Here is a 24,691-nt window from a genome sequence, read left to right as displayed (position 1 = left end):
ACAAGGAAGGGACGGGTGGTGCACGCATAGGATATCTTTTAAGGTTGTTTGAATGCTTTAGGCTATGACCAAGGGGAGGAAATTGGGTAGTAAGGATATGATGACTGCGTGCTAATGGCACATGTAGCCTCTCATTGAGGAGTGATCACCGAGCATTGCATGAGTATGATTGTGTAGGCTAACCAACCTAGGACCCCTCTTTCCCAATTCCTATGTGTTTTAAATGAACTTTCTTTTCTTCACTTATATATTTGCAAGTTGTTCAAACCTTTCCCTCACCTCCATTACTTGAATCATACATGTGTTTAGAATGTGAAACATGCCTTTATTTGCGAATATGTGTTGAAATTGCTTACTGACTAATTTACATAGTTCAAGTTCTGTCGGGACCCACCATTGTAGACCGCGAGGAGTGCCTAACACCTTCCCATCTAGGTTATTTTGAGCCCTTACCCTAATCTCTGGTAATGCAAACTAGTCCATGAGTTAATCGCTCTAGGTGCCCTAACGCACCGTAATCTGTTAGGTGGCGACTCTTCAAATACCCAAATTTCCAAAAGGAAACAAGTTATTCCCCCATGAATGTCGAAACCTGGAGTTCCCAGTCAAAAAGGGAAAAGGGGGCACGTCAGAATGACGACTCTGCTGAGGATATTTTCAGGCTCTTACCATAACGAACTTATCTTTTTGTGAATTATTCCAAGCATCCTCTATCCCACGTACCCTTTCCCCTTATTTGAATTTAACTGTCTATTTTCAGGCATTTATGATTCTTTTATTCCTGAAACTTACTTGTCTCGTTATTTTCTTTTCTGTAACTGTCTTTCAATTATTTAAATACTGTATTTATTATTTTTTTACGTACAAATACTTGACAACATGCTATTTATTGCTGCATAAATCATGCTTAACATCATATTCCACTTGATGAGTGTTTGTGCTCTTCCTATATATCACCCTTTTAAATTTGGAAAGACGTATTTGCGGTAAAACTAGTTGATCAGCGGTGCGTTCGATGGTTCCGTGCCTTTCCCCCTCAAGTTGTCCGTTTGAGGGGGAGAGATACACTATCGTCCCTATGATTGTTGCAGACATGTACCGAGCTTTGGAGCGATGTCATAAGGGGTTCAGGTTTTTTGAGGGTTGCAACTTGCTGTTACAGGTCTGGTTGATGGAACATCTCCAAAAGGGACAATACCGTCAAGAATTTCCATGAAGGTCGTGGAATAATCACATAGCCTTCCATCATCCCAAGAGAATGAACTATATCCCAGACATGTTTACTCAACTAGAGGACGCTGTGGGATGGGTGCAGCCTTTCAAAAATTTGAACGAGGATCAAGTCCAGTGGATGTTCGAGTGGTTCCCTACCAATGATTTCATCATCAGGTCCAGAGATTTTCTACATTTTGTGTTGATTGGGTTGAGGGGCATATACCCTTACGCTCCTCTCAAGGTTATGAGACAAGCAGGCAGGAGACAGATCATACCACGGGTCGCTAAGATGTGTCACTTTAGAGCCAATTTTCAAGGTGATGCCATCCCGTATAAGAATGAGGCGCAACACATGTGTAACTTGAAGATTATTGTAGAGAAGGATACTATTGAGCCAGACCGATATCACGCGGACTACTCATACCTTTACCCTTCGTGGTTTGAGGACAACATAACTGGGGTCATTGAGCAAAGGGCTGGGCATGGAAATAGGGTCATAGACAAGGTTGCTGAAGCAGAGGTGAAGTACAACAAGCTGCGAAAAAGAGTTCGAGAGTCTGAAGCCGAGCATATGGCACTGCATTAGGTTGACATGGAGATGATTAACGAATGGAAAGAAAGAGCCGTTAAATCCAGCAAGTGGCTGGAATATCTGGAGTACAATCTAATGGAGTTAGAAGGGAAGATGAGAAAAAGGGTCACTAACTGCCAGGACACTGAGGGAAATGAAGGAGGGCATCTGGCAAGGGCATTTCTGCTGCTGAACCTGCACGAGCTGGGAGATTTGATCGATAAGAGCATCCAGTCTGGAGAGGGTCCTTATGGGACCAAGTAGATTAGATTTATTTGCTTTTCTTTCAAATGTAATAAGGCCAAGATCCATTGGTGACATTATCTTATTTAGTTTCGTTTTGGTTTGTTTACTTTTACATTAATGAAATGAGGCAACTCTTGGCACTAAATTTCTCCAAATTTATTTATCGCTAGGCCTACCTCGGGCACAACGAGGATCCTAAATTAGGACGCGAATTTACATTCCTGTAATATGTGTTTAAATATTGCAAACATTTTAGAATCCTTACTAACTTGTTTACCTTTTTGTTTTTCTTTATTTCTTTATTCCCACCCCATAAGGTTGGTTTGCTCATACTGGCATCATCAACATATCATACCAGATCTAGAGGTCCTCCACCTCCTCCTCCTCCAAGTAATACAAAAGGCAAAGGAAAAGCAAAAATGGACAACTTAAGTGGTATTCGAAAGGATAATGCTAAGAACGCAAAAACTTCAAACGGTCGGAGTACTCCGGCCCCAAATGATCTAGTCTTGAGGTTGGAACAAAAGATATTGGAGCTATAGGGAGAGCTTGAGTAGGTCCGCAACTTGGAAAACTTATCACTCACCCCGAATGTTCCCGACATCAACCAAAAAAACACAAAGAACCCATCACCTCCCCAAAACACACCAAACCAACATCCACAAAACCCTCCTGCACCGCATCAATACGCAACCCCACCCCAAACTCTCAATCCCTTACCAATACCAACTCCGCCACAACATCACCATCAACCAATTTAGTACCCACCAACCGCCACTTATCACACTCCCCAGAACACACCACAACCCATTCCTGATCCTCAAAACTCAACCAATGACCACCATTACACCTAGACACCTGGCACTCACCAAAATAACGCCATATACGTGGAAACCGTACCTCACTCTATCCAACCAATCTCCTATACACCAGAATCCTTCGAGAAGGACCTTATCATTAAAAACATGGCTAAAGAACTCAAGAAATTGGCGAGTCGAGTTTAGGGTGTCGAAGGCGGTAAAGGAATAGAAGGTTTGAACTATGAAGACTTATGCATACAACCAGATGTAGAACTGTCAGAGGGTTACAAACCTCCCAAGTTCAAAATGTTTGATGGTACAGGTGATCCTAGGGTTCATTTGAGGACTTATTGTGACAAGCTTGTCGGGGTCAGAAAGGATGAAAGTATCCAGATGAAGCTCTTTATGAGAAGTCTTACGGGAGATGCTTTCTCTTGGTACATCAGCCAGGATCCTAAGAAATGGTCCAGCTGGGTGAGTATAGCATTTGATTTCATGGACCGATTCAGGTTCAACACAGAAAATGCACCAGATGTTTTCTACATTCAGAACCTTAAGAAGAAGCCCACCGAGACTTTCAGCGAGTACGCTACTCGTTGGAGGTCGGAAGCAACCAAAGTCAGGCCATATTTAGACGAGGAACAGATGAACAATTTCTTCGTCGGAGCAGAGGATCCACAATATTATGAAAGGTTGATGGTTATTGAAAATCATAAATTCTCGGATATCATCAAACTCGGAGAAAGAATCGAAAAGGGAATCTAGAGCGGGATGGTGACAAATTTTGAGGCATTACAGGCCACAAACAAGGCATTACAATCAGGCGGCATATCAAAGAAAAGAGACGTTGGGGCAGTAATGGTAGCTCAAGGCTTAAAATCTCCACTTACATATCAAACACCTCTACCCACATATCAAACATCTCCACCTACATACCAAGCACCACCACCCACATATCAACCTTCATCTCCCAGATATTCCCAACTAGCCACTGCCTATTATACCTATAATTCTCAACCACCTCATTTCTAATCACCCCCAACTCGCCAAAATTATCCAAGACCACGACCTAGTTTTGACCATAAGCCACCCAGACAGTACACTGCTATTGCTGAACCCATCGACCAGCTGTATGAAAGGTTGAAAGCCGCTGGTTACGTCACCCCTATTCCTGCTGTGGCATTAGAGAATCCGTCCCAATAGGTCAACTTAAAAAAACCCTGTGCATACCATTGACGAGTGCTGAACATTAAAAGATAAGATCCAGATGCTGATTGACAATAAGATTATACAGGCAAAAGAAGCTGCACCCAATGTCCGCAATAATTCTCTCCCGGATCATAGGAGTGGCGGGATACATGTGATAGAAATGGATGAAGAATGGGATCCTGAGGGGTCAATCGGGCTTATTCGAGAAGGCGATGACTTTAAACTTGCAGTCACACTTACTCCTATTGTAGTACAGACTCAGTCACTGATCGAAGTTGAGATAACTGCATCAGTTCCATTTGAGGTAGAGGTAGCTCCGCCTGCGGCCACCCCTGTTCCATTTGAAGTGGAGGTGGTCACACCTTTCACTGTGACAGTATCAACCATACCTCCTTTCGACTCAAAAGCAATACCTTGGGATTATGTTGCCGAGGCTAGGCAAAAATGAAAGGTAAAGATGGAGGAATCCGATGCTGCGAGGAATGACTAGGACCGGGAGAATCTATACGCCTGAACACTTGGGAGGACCAAGTAAGGATTCCACTACCGAGAAACTTGTCATTGAAACAGGACCAGATGACCTTTGGAGGAAAGTACAAGCAAGGAAATATTCCGCCATTGATCATTTGAACAAAACCCCAGCTCAGATATCCATACTATCGTTGTTGCAAAATTCAAAGACACACAAGAATTCTTTGATGAAGGTGTTAAGTGAAGCTTATGTGCCCAACAATATCATCTGCGGAGAGATGGTCAATATGGTAGGGCAGGTGCTGGAAAGTCATAAGATAATCTTCCACGAAGATGAGCTACCGCCTAAAGGGTTGAATCACAATAGAGCATTGCATTTCACAGTGCAATTTGAAGATAAATTCATTGCCAGGGTCTTGATTGACGGAGGTTCAAGCCTCAATATTTGTCCGTTAGATACTCTGAAAAGTCAGGGCAAAGGTTTCCATGAAATACGGGCAGGGAGCATGAACGTGAAAGCTTTCGATGGGTCCTAAAGGGACACGATTGGGGAAATTAATCTTTGTCTACAGATGAGGCCAACTTGGTTCAACGTTGAATTTTAGGTGCTTGACATATCAGCCTCATACAATCTGCTGTTGGGTCGACCATGGATACATGCCGCCGGAGCTGTGGCTTCCACGCTACATCAAGCCGTGAAATTTGAATGGAACCATCAGGAGGTGATCATTCACGGAGATGGGAGTAACCCCATTTACACCAGTCAAACCATCCCGGTTATTAGAAACAGAAGAAGGCTAGGAGGGGAAACCTACCATCATATTAAACGTGTCAATGCCATCGAGAAAGAAAAATGGTGGAGTAGCAAAATAGAAAGCATACTGGCATGGTCTGGGTATGAACCCAGCAAAGGGTTTGGAAATAATCTCCAGGGTATTACTAAACCGATACAACTGAAGTGTCACGGTACTACCTTCGGGCTCGGATATCAGTATACATAGCAGGAGTATGATGATTGGTCGCCTCCATGGCACGAACCTTATTACCCTCTCGAGTAATCGGTGCCGCATCTAGATCAGACTTTTCACCAAGATGATATAATATGGGGAACTACAGAAGAGGAAGCGTTAGCTGGGCTGAGGAATCTATTCTTAGAGGAAGAAGACATGGACTGTAGCACAATAATTGAGGAGGAAGAGGAAGAAGGCCTCACTATTCAGACTGTGGAGAAAGGAGTCGTCCTCAGGAACTGGACCGCCACACCATCTCGGGCCCTCCAAGTCCTTGGGTAGCTTGGCAGATTTTATTCCTATAGCCATTCTAGGTATTTAAGTTTTTTAGTAATTTTGTTTTTTAAGACTCAAAATAAATGCCCGATTCATCGAGTCGTACTCGTTTGGAATTTTTAAATATAAATCAAATGCATTGCTCTTTATTATTCATTATTATCTTTCATATTTTTCTTTCTATAGCGTTATTGTTACTTTTCCTAATAAACCGATGATTGTGACATGTAATAAGGTGACGCAACATGAGAATAATGATTCAGATGAAGAAGATGAGATACCTAAGGAAGTTGAAAACTTTGAGAATAAGCCTAGGTCCAACCTGGACGAAACCGAAGCAGTAAAAGTTGGGGAACACCGAGGCCGTCAAGGAGACTCGCATCAGCATTCTCTTGTCACCAGTAGAGAAAGAGGAATACATCTGTTTTCTAAAGGAATATGAGGAAATTTTTGCATGTTCATATGATGACATGACCGGTTTGAGCACGTCCATAGTGGCTCACAAGTTGCCTACTAATCCCATGTGTCCGCTAGTGAAGCAGAAACTCAGAAAATTCAAACCAGACATGAGCCTGAAAATCAAGGAGGAAGTTACCAAGCAGATCAAAGCCAAAGTTCTCAGGATGGTTGAATACCCAACCTGGTTAGCTAACATTGTGCCAGTACCGAAGAAAGATGGGAAAGTGAAAGTATGTGTTGACTATTGGGATTTAAACAGAGCAAGCCCTATGGATGACTTCCTACTGCCAAACATACACATCATGATCGATAATTGTGCCAAGCATGAACTCCAATCTTTTGTAGATTACTTCGCGGGTTATCACCAGATCTGGATGGACGAAGAAAACACAGAGAAAACCGCTTTTATTACAACATGGGGTGGGTATACCACTACAAGATGATGCCATTTGGTCTAAAGAATGCCAGGGCTAGTTATATGAGAGCCATGACGATCATCTTCCATGATATGATACACAAATAAATAGAGCTGTATGCGGACGACGTCATTATCAAATCCAAGAGGGCCACGGGTCACATAGCGGACTTGAAAAAGTTCTTTGACAGGTTAAGAAGGTACAACTTGAAACTGAACCCTGCAAAGTGTGTATTCGGGGTTCCCGTAGGAAAATTATTGGGATTTATTGTCAGTCGTCGAGGGATCGAGCTGGATCCATCTAAAGTCAAAGCTATTAAGGAGTTACCATCACCTAGGAGCAAAAAGGACATGATGAACTTCCTAGGATGTCTCAACTATATCAGTCGTTTCATAGCACAGTCCACAGTTATAAGTGAACCTATCTTCAAGATGCTCAGGAAAGATGCCGAGACAAGCTGGACCGAGGATTGTTAGAAAGCCTTCGACAAAATCAAGGAGTACCTATCCACACCACCAGTTCTGGTCCCGCCAGAACCAGGACGACCTTTGCTACTCTATCTATCTGTGTTGGATGGAGCCTTCGAATGTGTTCTAGGACAACATGATGAGACAGGAAGAAAGGAGCAAGCCATATACTACTTGAGTAAGAAGTTCACACCTTACGAAGCACATTACTCTCTACTGGAACACACTTGCTGTGCTTTGACTTGGACGACCCAAAAGTTGAGGCATTACTTCTGTGCCTATACCACATACCTCATATCCAGGATGGACCCTTTAAAGTACATATTTCAAAAACCCATGCCAACTAGGAAGCTAGCCAAGTGGAAGATACTATTGAGTGAGTTCGATATCGTCTACGTAACTCAAAAGGCGGTCAAAGGACAAACATTGGCAGATCATCTTACTGAAAACCCGGTGGGAGGAGAATACGAACCCTTGAAACATATTTTCCTGACGAAGATGTGTCATTTGTAGGAGAGGACATTACCAAAGCATACGACGGTTGGAGGATGTTCTTCGACGGAGCTGCAAATTTCAAAGGAGTGGGCATTGGAGTAGTTTTGGTATCAGAAATGGGTCAACATTATCTGGTATATGCTAAACTCAGATTTCCCAGCACCAACAATATGGCAGAATATGAAGCTTGCATACTAGGACTCAACATGGCAATCGACATAAATATTCAGTAGCTGTTGGTAATCGGTAATTCAGATTTGCTTGTGCACCGGGTATAAGGAGAATGGGCCACCAAGAATTCCAAGATATTGCCATATCTGCACCATGTACAGGAACTGAGAAAGAGGTTCACAAAGATAGAGTTCCGACATCTGCCCAGAATTCAGAATGAGTTTGCCGATACATTGGCCACTTTGTCATCCATGATACAACATCCAGATAAGAATTTCATTGATCCCATCCCAGTGAGAATCCATAATCAACCAGCTTACTGTGCTCATGTCGAGGAAGAGACAGATGGAAAGCCTTGGTTCCATAATATCAAGGAGTATTTGGCGAAAGAAGAATATTCAGAGCATGCAAACCACACTTAGAAATGCACACTCCGATGATTGTCCAATCACTTCTTCCACAACGGAGGAAACTTGTACAGAAGAACTCCCGATTTGGGATTGCTAAGATGTGTCGATGCAAAAGAAGCTTCTAATCTACTTGAGGAAATACATGTCGGGACCTGCGGCCCGCACATGAATGGTTTTGTCTTGGCCAAGAAAATACTTAGGGTCAGTTACTTTTGGATGACCATGGAGACAAATTGCGTCCAGTATGTCTGCAAATGCTACCAGTGTCAAGTGCACGCCGGTATGCTAAAAGTGCCGCCAAGCCAGCTCAATGCAACAAGCTCATCTTGGCCATTCGCCGCCTGGGGAATGGATGTCATTGGCCGATTGAGCCCACTACTTCAAACGAGCACAGGTTTATTCTGGTAGCCATTAATTACTTCACAAAATAGGTAGAGGCTGCATCTTACAAAGTTGTAACTAAGAAAGTCGTCATAGACTTTGTCAAAGATCGTATCGTTTGCCGATTCGGAGTTCCCGAGTCCATTGTTATAGATAATGCTGCCAATCTCAATAGTGATTTGGTGAAGTCCATGTGTGAAAATTTCAAAATCAAACACAAGAATTCCACAGCCTATAGACCTTAGATGAATGGCGCCGTAGAAGCCGCCAACAAAAACATTAAGAAGATACTAATGAAGATGGTAGAAAATCACAAACAATGAGATGAGAAGCTACCTTTTGCTTTGTTGGGATACCGCACTACAGTTCGCACATCAACCGAGTCAACTCCTTACATGTTGGTTTATGGTACCGAAGCTGTCATCCCAGTCGAGGTAGAAATTCCTTCTTTAAGAATCATACAGGAAGCTGAACTCCGCGATGCAGAATGGATAAGGATCCGATATGAATAATTGGCCCTTATAGATGGAAAGAGGATGAACGCAGTATGTCACAGTCAGCTTTACCAGAACAGAATGTCTAGAGCTTTCAACAAAAGGGTTAAACCAAGACAATTTGCACCAGGATAGCTGGTACTAAAGAAGATCTTCCCACATCAAGATGAAGCCAAAGAGAAATTCTTTCCCAACTGGAAAGGTCCCTATATGGTTCATAGGGCGCTAACAGGAGGAGCACTCATGCTTGCAGAAATGGACGGAAAAGTTTGGCCAAAACCAATCAATTCAGATACAGTCAAGAGATACTATGCTTAGACTATTTACATTTCCTCATCTGGTGTAATTGAACTACGCTTGACCTGATTCCCATTTAAGAGGGGATACGTAGGCAGCCTTATGGGTTCGGTCATATTATTATAAAATTTCCATTTCCCCCAAAATTAGAAATTGGGCAAAATTTTGAGGAGGACCATCAAAATTCCGGAGCAAGTCCAGCCAATGCCAACATATACCAGATGGTCAGAAATTGGTTAAGAAACTCGGGCAGAATTTTGAGAAAGATTCTCAAAATTCCAAATAAGGTTCAACAAAGTTCGCAAACGGCCGAAGGATCATCTACCAAACTGGGGCCGAATTTTGAGGACCCTCAAAATTCTAACATAAGGAGCTGCAATGTCTCTGAAATGTGTTACAATCACTAGTTCATCTAAAATTACTTGATATTTCAATATGTTTCTAAAACAACTCTATTTTCATCAATCATTGCATATTGTCAAAAACTCTATTTTCGTAACAGTTAGGTTACCCAGGGGAAAACTCTGAATTAAGGCCTCCAGAATGGAATAAAGCAAGGCCAGCAGACAAAGGCACGAACCAACCTCCCCTCACAAAACTTACAATTTTTCTTTGAACGCAGACACATCTGACATAGCGATAGCATTCACGAACATGTATACAAAAAGAAAAATCACGGGCCATCAGACACCGAATATATCTCCAGCTAAGAAATATGCTACCCGTTCTTTGCATGGGACTAAACCCTATCCCGCATACTTGCATGAGGCTAATCATTGCCTCCATATTTGCATGAGACTAATCCTTGCCTCCATATTTGCATGAGGCTAATCCTTGCCTCTACACCTGCATGAGGCTAATCCTTGCCTACCTATTTGCATGAGGCTAATCCTTGCCTCCACACCTGCATGAGGCTAGTCCTTGCCTCCCTATATGCATGAGGCTAATCCTTGCCTCCCTATCTGCATGAGGCTAATCCCTGCCTCCAAATCTGCATCAGGCTAATCCCTGCCTCCATACTTGTATGAGGCTAATCCCTGCCTCCATACTTGCATGAGGCTAATCCATTCCTTCATATTTGCAAGAGGCTAATCCCTGCCTCCATACTTGCATGAGGCTAATCCCTGCCTTCATATTTGCATGAGGCTAATCCCTGCCTTCATATTTGCATGAGGCTAATCCCTGCCTCCATATTTGCATAAGGCTAATCCCTACCTCCATACTTTCATGAGGCTAATCCCTGCCTCTATACTTGCATGGGGCTAACCCCTGCCTCCATACTTGCATGGGGCTAATCCCTGCCTCCACACTTACATGGGGCTAATCCCTGCCTCCACACTTGCATGAGGCTAATCCCTGTCTCCACATTGGCATGAGGCTAATCCCTGCCTCCACATTTGCATGAGGCTAATCCTTGCCTCCACATTTGCACGGGACTAAGCATCGTCCCTCCTTGCATAAATATCACTCTATTCTGGTGCTATCTATTTGCTTTTTGATCGGGCTAAGCTCTACCCTTCATTTCACAAGACTAAGCCTTGTCTTGTTAACATCATATTTTTGCATCTCATGGGCTGAAATATCGCCAATCTATCCAAAGGCGTCATAGTCTAAAAGGCATCATCCTCATAGCCGGAAGACACCATGCCATGGCCTACGAATCTACTCAAATTTGCATATCATTATTCAAAGGCGTCATGGTTCGGAGGCACCATTTTCATGGCCCGAGAACATCATTTCATGGCATGTGAATCCCTTACTAAACAATTAATGGCCCAGGACATCATGGTTCGAGGATGTCATCCTTAACCGCCCGAAGACAATTTTCATGGTCCAAAAGGAATCTGCATCATGTTTAAATTTTCGCACAAATACACGTCTGTAGCATCTCTTCATCTGCAGGTGACCAGTAAGCAACCACTATCCTAGCAGGAGCGACCTCGCTCCAGTTCCTTCAAATATCTCAAACCTGGACCATTCACCATAACCATTCTTGCATCCATTCTGAAATCTCGTGTCCGTTCTTGTAATGACTTCATCAGTATATTTTGCCAATGAATCCAGAACTACACGTGGCCTGATTCCGGCAAAACTAGGGATATGTAGGCAACTCAAAGACCAGAGTCTAGCCTCTATCTTTCAAAACAGCCCATCTGGTCAAAATTGGCCATCATTTCTTTACCCAGAAACTCTTTCATCCTTTCTAAGTAAAGAAGGGAAGCTGTTGATATCCAATTTTTCCCATAATATTTTCAAAAACTATGCTTTCGCATCAATTAGTATTTTTATACAATTTCTGCATTTTAAAAATATTTTTTACTAATTTCTTCCAGCATTTATTTTATAAAAATAATCACTATTTGCATCATAAATAGTTTTATAATCATTTTTATGACTTAATTTTATTATTTGCATTTGTACCAAGTTTTAATTATTTCACAAATAGCCAAATTTGTAATTTTAAAATGTAACTGTAATTACTCTGCAATTATAGCCTATGCATGCATTATTACATTATTTTACCGAAAAATAGCCTTTTTTTTTAATATTAAGTAATTATTTTAAAATATTTCCAAGCATAAAAATCATTTTTATAGCCTATTAGTTATTTTTAAAAATTGTTTTATCAATTAAATAGGGTATTTAACAAATGGCCCCCTACTTTCAAATTTAGCCTAATTTTAACCCCTAAACCATCCCAAAAACCCCAGGCCCAATACCCACATGCCCGACCTAATACTCGGGCAAATCCTGGCCGTTGATCATTATGATCAACGGTCCAGATTCCTCCTTACCTAAAATAAACCAGCCTATACCCCCCCAAACCCTAATCATTCTAACACCCCTCCCCGCCGTCATCCGATCCCCTCTTCTCTCAAAAGCTATCAAGTCCTAACCCTAACTCACCCTTATCGTCGTTCATCTGCTGCCGTTCATGGTGGTTCCTCACCACCATCAGTCCTCTAATGGCCTCTCTTATGTTGGTATTGCCATCTCTAAGGTCCTTGAGGGACCAGGGTCAGTCCACTTACACCTATGGCCCTTTCTTGCCTGTTTCAGGCTGTTCCGGTTTGATTTTGAGTAAGATCTTCCTATGTCGCCTTAGATCTATGGATTTCTAAGCCTACTTCTTCATCTCTGTGTTGTTCTTCTCGAAACCTTAATTTCTTGCTTCTGAACTTCTTAGATCTGTACAGATCTGAGATGGTTTGGACTTATTTCACATGAGTTTTACGAGAACCTTTTGATTTTCGAATGATTTTCCATTTTTCTAAACTAGGGTTCCCAGAAATTTCTTTCTCCAAAATGTTTGATAATTTTGAGTGTTTAATCTTCTATTTCTTATGTGTTTTAACCGATTCCGTAAAGGTTTGCTTTAACCCTAACTAGTTTATGCTAAAACCCCCAAATTTTTTGACATTTTTGTTTGGTTTCTAAGTTACTTGTGTACTGACTTTGTACTATGCTTTGGTTTCTGTGATTTTTCTTTAGCTTAATTCGATGTCTTGTTATTTTTATCCTAATGTGCCTCTACTAAAGTTCTTGGTTCGACTTTTCTGCTGATTCTATATGTCTATATTTATTCTGGCTATTCATGGTAAACCTATATTTCTCTCCTTAAATCAGTGTTGATTTGAATTCTTGATTTATCAATTTATTTCGACCTATGTGTTGAGTCCCGACTATTCCTTTCTTGCCTTATTTTGTCTTCGATATTTGCTGACTCTTTACATGATTTTCTCTTTAATTAAACCCTTGATTATTTTTATTCTGAAGTTCTTTGTTTTGGTTTGATTTGAACGCCTTTCCTTAATAAGGCCTTTGATTCTTACTTCTTTACTCAGTCTGATTGAACTTCTTGCCTTAATTAGTTTTCTTGCCTTATTTGAATCAACGATGTTACTTGCTGATTCTTACTAATTATTTTCTTAATTGAACTCTTATTCATTCACCCCTAATTACCTACTATGCACCTAAGTCTTACTTGATTTCTTTCCTTAAATATCTATCTTGCTCTATACCGTTGATTGATTATCACTTGATTAAGGGGAAGACTTTACTAATTTCACGTGTGTGAATGATTCTGTAGATTTTCCTCTACTACTTGTGATCTCTGTTATTCTAGCCGACTGCAAGCCAAGGCTGGAAATTACATAATACCTGTCTCACATCTTGTGTTTTCTTTCTTTAACTAGGTATGCTTCTGATTAATTTTAAGAATCTAAACCTATGTGTTTATTTAGTGCCTTAGTTCGTTTGACCTGAGTCCATTCCCGCTTCTGTTTGCTGCTTACCTAGCATGGAAAATACTACCTTATTTAAATATGTGATTAGCATGTTTTCACTCTACTTGCTTGTTTGCTATCTTGTTTAACATGTCTTACATATGTAACTAGCCTGTTTGATTGACTACTGTTTATCTAGCATGCATAAACTTTGCTTTTGTGCAATTAGCATGCCTATACTTGTTAATACTTGCCTAGCATGTCCATTTAAGTCCTTGCCTGTTCTGCCTTAATCCTGCTAAGTTAGCTAATCTCCCTAGAGTGACTCTAGCTATGTTGTTTATATGTCCTCAACATGTTTCTACTGTGATCTTTGCTTCATGACCTGCATTGTATCTAACCTACCAGCTCTGTAGAACCCCTTAAGAACTCTATGCATCCTGTTGTTTATATGCCCCATTAAGGTGTATTCTATGTGTTCCCAACCCCTCTTTCCTTGTGTGGAAACTGTTTGTCAAAGTATTTTCTAAAGCTATTTGTTCTATGACTTCTGTTCTGATTGCAAATTGTTTTTCATACTTTCCTCAAACTGTTTTATCACTAAATTACTACTGGTTTTCAGAAATTCTTTTCACTCCTAAGAGCTTTCTTTATATTGTTTATCAAACTATGTCAAACCATTATGCACTCTCACTTACTCTTAGATTACTAAGTCCCGCCCCTCTAGTATGTGTACTGCTTAGAGGCCCTTGAGATCTCTCTAAACTATGGCATATCAGGGTTGGCACTTCCACACTGCACATAAATCAGTTCTTATTTGAGAAAGATTGAGTGTGAGCACTGCCGGGATCCTTGAGGTCCTTAGGGAACTCTAACATACCTAGACATAAAATTAGCTATGAAACTTTGGGCATTTGAGACTACCGAAGACTTGGAAATCACTTTGGGCCTACTTCAGGCTCCCTATAACTTAATTCTTGTTCTATTTATGTAATTTTTATTCAATCATTGGTCTATAATAATTAATTGTAAACAGATATTGGGGTGGCTAATGAAGGGGGGGTAGTGGTATACTATGGGTAAAGTGGGTCCATTTCGATTCAAATTTATTTGTTAGATAATATGCCTATAGGATCTGCTTTGGTTCAAATAAATTCAGCTTGCTTTACTTTTTACATAATTAGAAGCCATGCCTATAAGTTCTAAAATAAGGTTAATTGTAGAAATCATGCCTATAGGACCTAAAATCAGTTTTTAGAAATCATGCCTATAGGATCTAAAATCAGTCTTAGTTAGATCTAAAATCACTTGAACTCTAACTGACGCCTGTAAGTTCTGAATCAGATTAACTAACCTACTCATTTCTTTAATAGTCCTCAACACTGCGTTAAATAATATTACATGAAAGCATGCCTATAGGATCCAAATTGCCCGTTTAAAATTGTTTACTGATTTACTGCATTCCTGATTAATGATTAGATACCATACTCATAGGATATCACTATTACACGCCTAGGCAAGCCTGTAGGGCAACTAAAATTATGCAAACTATAAAACTACTCCTTGTTATTTATGACTGCTCGTATTCAACAGGTTAAAATCAGTATGTAAACGAATTAAATTCTTTTACACTTTGGTCCTAACTTAATACTACATATTCTCTGCTAGATATCTTATTCTAGGGCTTCTTTTAAATACATGAAACTGTGTTTAAGACGTGCACTTGCTTTCTCTATTTGTGGAGGTAAAACATGAGCCTTTAATTGCTCTCTTTTAGTCCAGTCCTAATTGTTTTGATTGTCGCCAAGATTTTTCTCCTTTAAGTACCTTAGGATGGTCTAGAACTACCCAAACTAGCGGTTCTAAATACCTCCTGTCCACTAGGAAGGTACGGGTGGTGCACACATAGGATATCTTTTAAGGTTGCTAGAACAATTTAGGCTATGACCAAGAGGAGGGAATTGGGTAGTAAGGATATGATGACTGCACGCTAATGTCACGTGTAGCCCCTCATTGAGGAGTGATTACCGGGTATGATCCCGTAGGCTAAACAACCTAGGACCCCTCTTTCCCAATTCCTATGTGTTTTAAATGAACTTTCTTTTCTTCACGCATATATATATATATATATATATATATATATATATATATATATATATATATATATATAACCTCGCTTCCATTACTTGAATCATACATGTGTTTAGAATGTGAAAACATGTCTTTATTTGCGAATGTGTGTTGAAATTGCTTACTAACTAATTTACATAGTTCAAGTTCGGCCGGGACCTACCGTTATGGACCGCGAGGGGTGCCTAACACCTTCCCTTCAAGGTTATTTCGAGCCCCTACCCTAATCTCTAGTAATGAAAACTAGTCCATGAGTTAATAGCTCTAGGTGCCCTAACGCACCGTAATCCGTTAGGTGGCGACCCTTCAAATATCCAAATTCCCAAAAGGAAACAAGTTATTCCCCCATGAATGTCGAAACCCGGAATTCCCCGTCAAAAAGGAAAAAAAGGGGGCGCGACAAGTCTCAGTATATTTCAATAGAGCTTATGACTCAGTTCCACCGATTTTGGAGAATATTATAATTGTTGATCCATTTTGGTGTTATCACGATGTTTATCAGTTTGGTTTAATATCGTAGTTATTATTTCTGTTAAATTCTCAATGTGTTTTAGGCTTACCTAGTCTTAGAGACTAGCTGCCATCACGATTACCTAAGGTGAGATTTTGGGGGCGTGACACATTCATATGTAATTTTGTAAATACCAATGTTATGAAATCGTCTTTCGTTTTAGTTGGAAAATAATTTTAGTACCTATAATGAAAGAATTTTTACCTTTTATGTAATTATTAAAAGTTTTAATGATAATATGCATTACCATGATTATTATGTTGCTTCGTCCCTTTAAATATCAATTATTGTTATAGCCACTTGAAGCAAATTTGCATGACGAAATAAGAAAAATTGTAGAGAACAAACTCAATAAATGTTTATTTCCTTCAAATTTAATTTACAAGAACCAATATTATGAAATTGTCTTTCGTTTTAGTTGACATATTGTTTTAATACCTCATAGCGAAAGAACATTCATATTTTATCGATAACAAATTATGTAATTATTAAAAGTTTTAATGATATGCATTACAATGATTAATAAGTTTCTTCGTCATATTAATACAAATCCCATTATTAATACTCACGGATCTAATATAGATTTGTGTTGATATAACTCTTAAATATCGGTTATTATTATATTGTGTATATTAAACCTCCCGCGAATGTCAACTTAGTATTGTATAATATAATATACTGGTGTATAAGCTCTATTAAAAAAATATGGAAAAATACATAAGTACCACCTCTGACCTATAGTTGGATTCCTAACTACACATTCTATCTTTGTGTGTGTGTGTGGGGGGGGGGGGAGGTTATTACCTCCCTTAAACTATTTTAAAGTAGAATTATTTGCACCCTTAAAGCTTATGTGGCAGAGTGTGTGTATTTCACTCTCCTTGGGAGAGTGAGAATGTCACGACCCTAAACCCGGAACCGGTCGTGATGGCGCCTATCGTGAAGTGCTGCCAGGTAAGGGGTGCTGCACCAACAGGCCTACGCCTCTCATAAGCCTCCCACCAAGTGAAGGCACGTCAAAAAACTGAAAAGTAGTGAAACCGACCCCGTTGGTCTCCAGAATGCCCGCTGTACGAAGAATCCTCTGACACTTGTCCTAGAAACCCTGGGCATCGTTGCCCTCTGCACCACTGAAAGTCGGAGGTTGAAGTCTACCAAACCTCTCCAACCTGTGTTGCTCGTCCTCTCGCATAGCAGGGGCTACATAGTCCTGAACAGCTGCAACCGGCGGGGCTGGAGGTGCCCCATGCGTCTGAAGTCCCTGCACGACCTGCTCAGGTGTGCGAGCGACGGGAGTCTGAGTGCCTCCTCCGGCCTGAGAAGTAGTTGCGGCTGTAGTAACTAAGACCGCCTGAGCTAGGCCAGTGCACACTGATAGAATCTAAGCCAAGGCCTCCTAAAGACCCGGAATCACAATGGGCATAGCTGGTGCCTGAGCTGGTGTTGCTGGAGCATCCACAACTGGGACCTGATCCTGAATTTGGGAGGCTGGTGGATCAGCAGGTGCTGCCCTAGCTGCTGTGCGAGTTACACCCCTGACCTTACCGCAACCTCGACCGCGTCCTCGACCTCTAGTGGCCACAACTGGTGGTCGTCCATCCTGACCGATCGCTCGTGTCCTAACCATCTGTGAGAGTATAGAATAATAGAAGTTTAGTACTCGGATCAACAAATTCGCACGACAAGAATTTCAAGAATATGAAGTTTTTCCTAAAAGTTCTGCAGCCTCTCGAGGATAAATACAGACGACTCCCTTCCGATCTGCGAGACTCTATTAAACCTGCTCATGACTCTTGAGACCTATGTAACCTAAGCTCTGATACCAACTTGTCATGACCCTAAACCCGAACATGGTCGTGATGGCGCCTATCGTGAAATAAGGCCAGCCGACACAACTCCCCAATCCATTTAAACAATTATAATAATTCAATTTAAGTCATTAATAAGTGATAAATCCCAAAATAGAGTTTAACAAAACAAGTGCGAAAATAGATACAGCCCGACATCAGGGTGTCACCAATCATGAGCATCTAAACAACCATCTAAAAGTAGGAAGAGTTTACATAGTCTACTACAAATCCAGTACAAATGAAAATAAAGATAGGAAGGAGAAGCACTGGGCTGCAAACGCCGAGCAGCTACCTAGGGAACTCCGGACAGGCTGCTGGAAGCAATCAACCCTCGCTAGCAGGACCCGAGGCTCCTGAATCTGCACACAGGGTGCAGGGAGTAATGTGAGTACGCCAACTCAGTAAGTAATAAAAGTAAAGGTAGCTGAGCGATAAGAAAACACGCAAAACACAACAAAATGCTACAAAGAGGCAGTGTAAAACCAATACAATGGAATAAAACAGTGAAAACTTATAAAAACACCTTAGTTCAGTATAAGATTCTTCGAAACATCTTTTAAAAGTTAAACGAGTGAGTGAAAAGCAGTGAGAAAAGATAAACACATAAAACCAGCCCCTCGGGCTATCTCACAATCACTCATACCAGCCCTTCGGGGAAATAACATGAAACAACATCAGCCCCTCGGGCTATATCACATCACAAACTGGGTACCCGCTCTCACTAGGGGTGTACAGACTTCGGGAGGGGCCCCTTACGGCCCAAGCACAATATCAAGCTATCTCGTAGTATAATCAAATAGGCTCTCGGCGTCATATCAAGCCACCTTGTGGCGTACAACTCAGGCCCTCGGCCTCATAATCATGAATCAGCTCAATACCGATATGGCGAGCAGCCTGATCCCATAATAACCTCACAATACAGGCCCTCGGACCTACTCAGTCAGAAATCTCTAAAAGCCACTCGAGCACAGTAAAATATGATGCTCAGCTCAAAATATCATTTAAGATGTCAAAATAGAGTAAAAATGGCTGAGTTATGAAAACAGTGGAATATAGCATGACTGAGTACAAATATAAAGTCAAAAAAGTGAGGAATAGTAGTAAAAATCACCTAAGGGTCCAAAACAGTTGGCACGAGGGCGGAATATGGCATTCAGCCCAAAACATGATGATAACAAATGGTTGTCAAACAAATACACAGTTAAACAGTCATACGGGATGGACTAAGTCATAATCTCCAACGGTGCACGACCCCACGCTTATCATCTAAGATGTGCATCACCTCAATACAGCATAACGATGTGAAATCCGGGGTTTCATACCCTCAGGACAACATTTACAATCATTACTCACCTCTATCCGGTCCAAACTCTAGCCTGCGATGCCTTTGCCTCTCGAATTGGCCTCGATGCTCCAAATATAACCAAAATCAGTGCACAACCATCAAAATATGCCTAAGGAACAAAGCTCACTCAAAAGTAATCAAATTACAAGACAATTCCCGAAATTGACCAAACCCGACCCCCGGGCCCACGTCTTGAAATCCGATAAAAATTACATCAATAGATTCCTTATTACTCCCCGAGTTCATTCATATCAAAAGCACCAAAATCCAACCACAAATGACACCTCAAATCTCCAATTTTAGGTCTCCAATTACAAGCCCTAGTTCTTCAATATTTAGGCTTAAATTCTACCAATTTCATGATTAATTAGGTAGAAAACACATTAGAATTGAGTATTAAGTCCATAAATCTTACCTCCAAGTGTTCCCCCTTGATTCCCTCTTCAATCATCTTCAAAAAGCTCTAAAATTGCCAAAAATGGAGGAACTTAGACCCAAAATCGCGGAATTGGTCTTTTAAAACATTATGCCCAACATTTAAAAATCCTTCATCGCGAACGCGGTCAACGCCTCGCATTCGTGAAGCACAAATTTGAGTTGACAACTTTTCCTTCATCGCGGACGCGACGCGCTTCACGCGAACGGGAAGACTTAGCCTCACAAACCATCGTGAACGCGTCTGCCCTCTCGCGAATGCGAAGCTCACTGACCCCACCCCTTCGCGAATGCAGGACTCCCATCGCAAATGCGAAGGCCAAACCTCCTGCCTCTCATCCTGACCCTTCGCGAACGCGAGGGCCCACTCGCGAATGCGAAGGCCAAAAGTCTGCAACACTCACAACAGAATTTCTTCAATCTTTTTCAACCTGAAATGATCCGTTCAACCACCCAAAACTCACCCGAGGCCCTTGGGACCTCCACCAAACATGACAACATATCCCATAACATCATTCAAACTTGTTCCAACCTTCAGAACACTCAAAACAACCTCAAAATACCAAATTTGCATCGGATTCAAGCCTAAGAATTTCAAAAACTTTCAAACCATGTTCGAATGACCTGAAATTTTGCACACACATCTCAAATGACACAACGGACCTACTGCAACTCCCAGAATTCTATTCCGACCCCTAAATCAAAATCTCACCTATCAACCGAAAAACGACAAAATTCCAATTTCGCCAATTCAAGCCTAAATCTACTCCGGACTTCCAAAACACATTCCGATCATGCTTCTAAATCCCAAATCACTTCCCGAAGCTATCCGAACCATCAGAACTTACATCCGAGCCCTTTTTCACATAGGGCAACATCCGGTTGACTTTTCCACTTTAAGCTCACTCAAAAGAGATTAAGTGTCTCAAACCTTACCAAAACCTCTCCGAACCCGAGCCAACCAACCCAATAACACATAATACCGCTGAACAAGGCAATAAGAAGCAGAAATGGGGGAAACAGAGCGGTAACTCATGAAACGACCGGCCGAGTCATTCCATCCTCCCCCTCTTAAACAAACGTTCGTCCTCGAACAGGTTAAAAAGCATACCTAAAGCCTCAAACAGGTATCTGCTCTGCATCTCTCGCTTGGTCTCCCAGGTAGCCTCCTCCACGGGCCGACCTGTCCACTGCACTTTCACTGAAGCTATATCCTTTGACCTCAACTTTCAAACCTAACGCTCCAAAATAGCCACTAGCTCCACATCATAAGTCAAATCATCATCTAACTGAACCGTGCTGAATTCCAAAACATGAGACAGATCACCAATATACTTTCGGATAATAGAAACATGAAATACCGGATGCACACTAGACAAGCTGGGTGGCAAAACAAGCTCATAAGCCACCTTCCAATCCTCTAAAGCACCTCAAAAGGCCCAATGAACCGATGACTCAATTTACCTTTCTTCCCAAATCTCATAACACCCTTCATGGGTGAAACCTTCAACAAAACCTTCTCACCAACCATGTAGGACACATCCCGAACCTTCCGGTCCGTATATCTCTTTTGTCTTGACTGCGTTGTACGAAGCCTCTCCTGAATCACCTTTACCTTGTCTAAAGCATCCTGCACCAAGTCTGCACCCAATAGCCTAGCCTCACCCGGCTAACCAACCAACTGGAGATCTACACTGCCTCCCATACAAAGCCTCATATGGAGCCATCTGAATACTCAACTGGTAATTGTTGTTATAAGCAAAATCCGCGAGTGGTAAAAACTGATCCCATGACCCTCCAAAATCAATGACACAAGTGCACAACATGTCCTCCAGTATCTGAATAGTGCGCTCGGACTACCCGTCCATCTTAGGGTGAAAAGTTTTGCTCAACTAAACCTGAGTACCCAACTCTCACTGCATAGACCTCCAAAACTGCAAAGTAAACTGAGTGCCCCTATCTGATATAATAGAAACTGGGACACCGTGCAAACGAACAATCTCCCGAATATAGATCCCTACCAACCGCTCTGAAGAATAGGTAGTACATACAGGAATAAAGTGCGCGGACTTGGTCAGCCGATGCACAATCACCCAAATAACATCAAACTTCTCCAAAGTCCGTGGGAGCCTAAGTACAAAGTCCATGGTGATCCGCTCCCACTTCCACTCTAGAATATCCATCTGCTGAAACAAGCCACCCGGTCTCTGATGCTCATATTTCACCTGCTGACAATTGAGACACCGAGCTACAAATCCTACAATGTCCTTCTTTATTCTTCTCCACCAATAATGTTGTCTCAGATCCTGATACATCTTCGCGGCACCTGGATGAATGGAATACCGTGAGCTATAGGCCTTCTCCAGAATCAACTCCCGAAGCCCATCTATATTGGGCGTACATATCCGGCCCTGCATCCTCAACACCCCATCATCACCCATGGTCATATCTCTGGCATCATCGTGTTAAACTCTATCCTTAAGGACAAGCAAATGAGGATCATCATGCTGGTGCTCCCTGATGCGATCAAACAAAGAAGACCGAGAAATTACACAAGTCAATACCCGAGTAGGCTCCGAAATATCTAACCTCACGAATCGATTGGTCAAGACCTGAACATCAACTGCAAGAGGTCTCTCCCCAACTGGAATATATGCCAAACTCCCCACACTCACCGCATTTTGGCTCAAAGCATCGGCCACCATATTGGCCTTCCCCAGATGGTACAAAATAGTGATATCATAATCCTTTAGCAACTCCAACCATCTCCGCTGCCTCAAATTGAGATCCTTCTGCTTGAACAAGTGCTAGAGGCTATGATGATCAGTAAACACCTCACAAGACACACCATACAAATAATGCCTCCAAATCTTCAACACGTGAACAATGGCAGCCAACTCCAAATCATGAACAGGGTAGTTCTTCTCATGGGGCTTCAACTAACGAGAAGCATAAACAATAACTCTACCCTCCTGCATCAATACACACCCAATACCAACTCTCAAAGCATCACAATACACGGTATATGAACCTGAAGCTGATGGCAAAACTAACATTGGAGCTGTGGTCAAGGCAGTCTTGAGCTTCTAAAAGCTCTCCTCACACTCATCCGACCACCTGAATGGAGCACCCTTTTGAGTTAACTTGGTCAAGGGCGATGCGATAGATGATAATCCCTGGACAAACTGGTGGTAATAACCCATTAAACCAAGAAAGTTGCAAATCTCTGTGGTTGAGGACGGCCTAGGACAACTCTGAATTGCCTTTATCTTCTTCGGATCAACCTGAATACCCTCACTAGACACCACTTGCCCCAAGAAAGCTACTAAATTAAGCCAAAACTCACACTTGGAGAACTTTGCATAAAGCTTCTCCTCCCTCAATCTCTGCAACACAACTCTCAAATGCTCCGAGTGTTCCTCCTGACTATGCAAATACACCAGAATATCATCAATGAAGACCATGACAAACGAGTCGAGATAAGGTCGAAACACGATTTTCATCAAATGCATGAACGTTGCTGGGGCATTGGTCAGGCAAAAAGACATCACCAAGAACTCATAATGACCATATCGGGTCCTGAAAGTCGTCTTAAGAATATCCGAGTCCCTGATCTTCAACTGGTGATAACTTGAATGGAGATCAATCTTGGAGAACACCCTCGCTCCCTGAAGCTGGTCAAATAAATCATCGATACAAGGCAAATGATACTTGTTCTTGATTGTTACCTTGTTCAACTGCCTATAATCAATGCACATCCTCATCAATCCATCCTTCTTTTTCACAAATAGAATAGGCGCACCCCAAGGTGACACACTAGGCCGAATAAACCCCTTATCAAAAAGTTCCTGAAGCTGCTCCTTTAACTCCTTCAACTCCGCTGGTGCCATGCAATACGGTGGAATAGAAATGGGCTGAGTACCCGGCACCAGATCAATACCAAAATCAATATCCTTGTCCGGTGGCATGCCCGGCAGGTTTGCAGGAAACACATCGGGAAAGTCTCTCACAATAGGAACAAAATCAATACTAGGTGCCTCTACACCGACATCCCTCACAAAGGCTAAGTAAGAAAGACAACGCTTCCCAACCATTCGCTGGGCCTTCAAGAATAAAATTACCCTACTGGAAACATAATCAGTCGAATCTCGCCACTCAATCCGTGGCACAGCCAGCATAGCCAATGTCACTATCTTAACATGACAGTCCAAAATAGCGCGATACGGAGATAGCCAGTCCATACCTAATATCACATCAAAGTCCACCATGCATAACAACAATAGGTCCACTCGGGTTTCCAGACCCCCAATAGTCACCACACACGACCGGTACACACGGTCCACAAAAATAATATCGCCCACCGGAGTAGATACATGAACAGATGAAACAAGAGACTCATGGGGCGTATCCAGATAATGAGCAAAGTATGATGACACATAAGAATAAGTGGAATCGGGATCAAATAATACAGAGGCATCTCTGCGACAGACTGAGACAATACCTGTGATCACAACATCGGAAGCAATAACATCGGGTCTAGCTGGGAGTGCATAGAAATGGGTCTGACTGCCACCTGATTGACCTCCCCCTCTAGGGCGACCCCTACCTGACGGACCTCCACCCCTAGATGGGTAGGTAGGTGGTGGTAAAGTAACTGGCGCTGAAGCCGATGGCTGACTCCTCTGCTGAGATGAACCCCCAAGACGATGAGGACACTACCTTCATATGTGACCCAACTCTTCACACCCATAGCAACTCCCAGGTGCTGGAGACGGGGACTGAAGGGAACCCCTAGCACCAGAATAA

Source organism: Nicotiana tabacum, chromosome 10 (assembly GCF_000715075.1).
Source record: "Nicotiana tabacum cultivar K326 chromosome 10, ASM71507v2, whole genome shotgun sequence".
In the NCBI taxonomy this organism is placed as follows: Eukaryota; Viridiplantae; Streptophyta; class Magnoliopsida; order Solanales; family Solanaceae; genus Nicotiana; species Nicotiana tabacum.
This window is presented reverse-complemented; position numbering follows the sequence as displayed.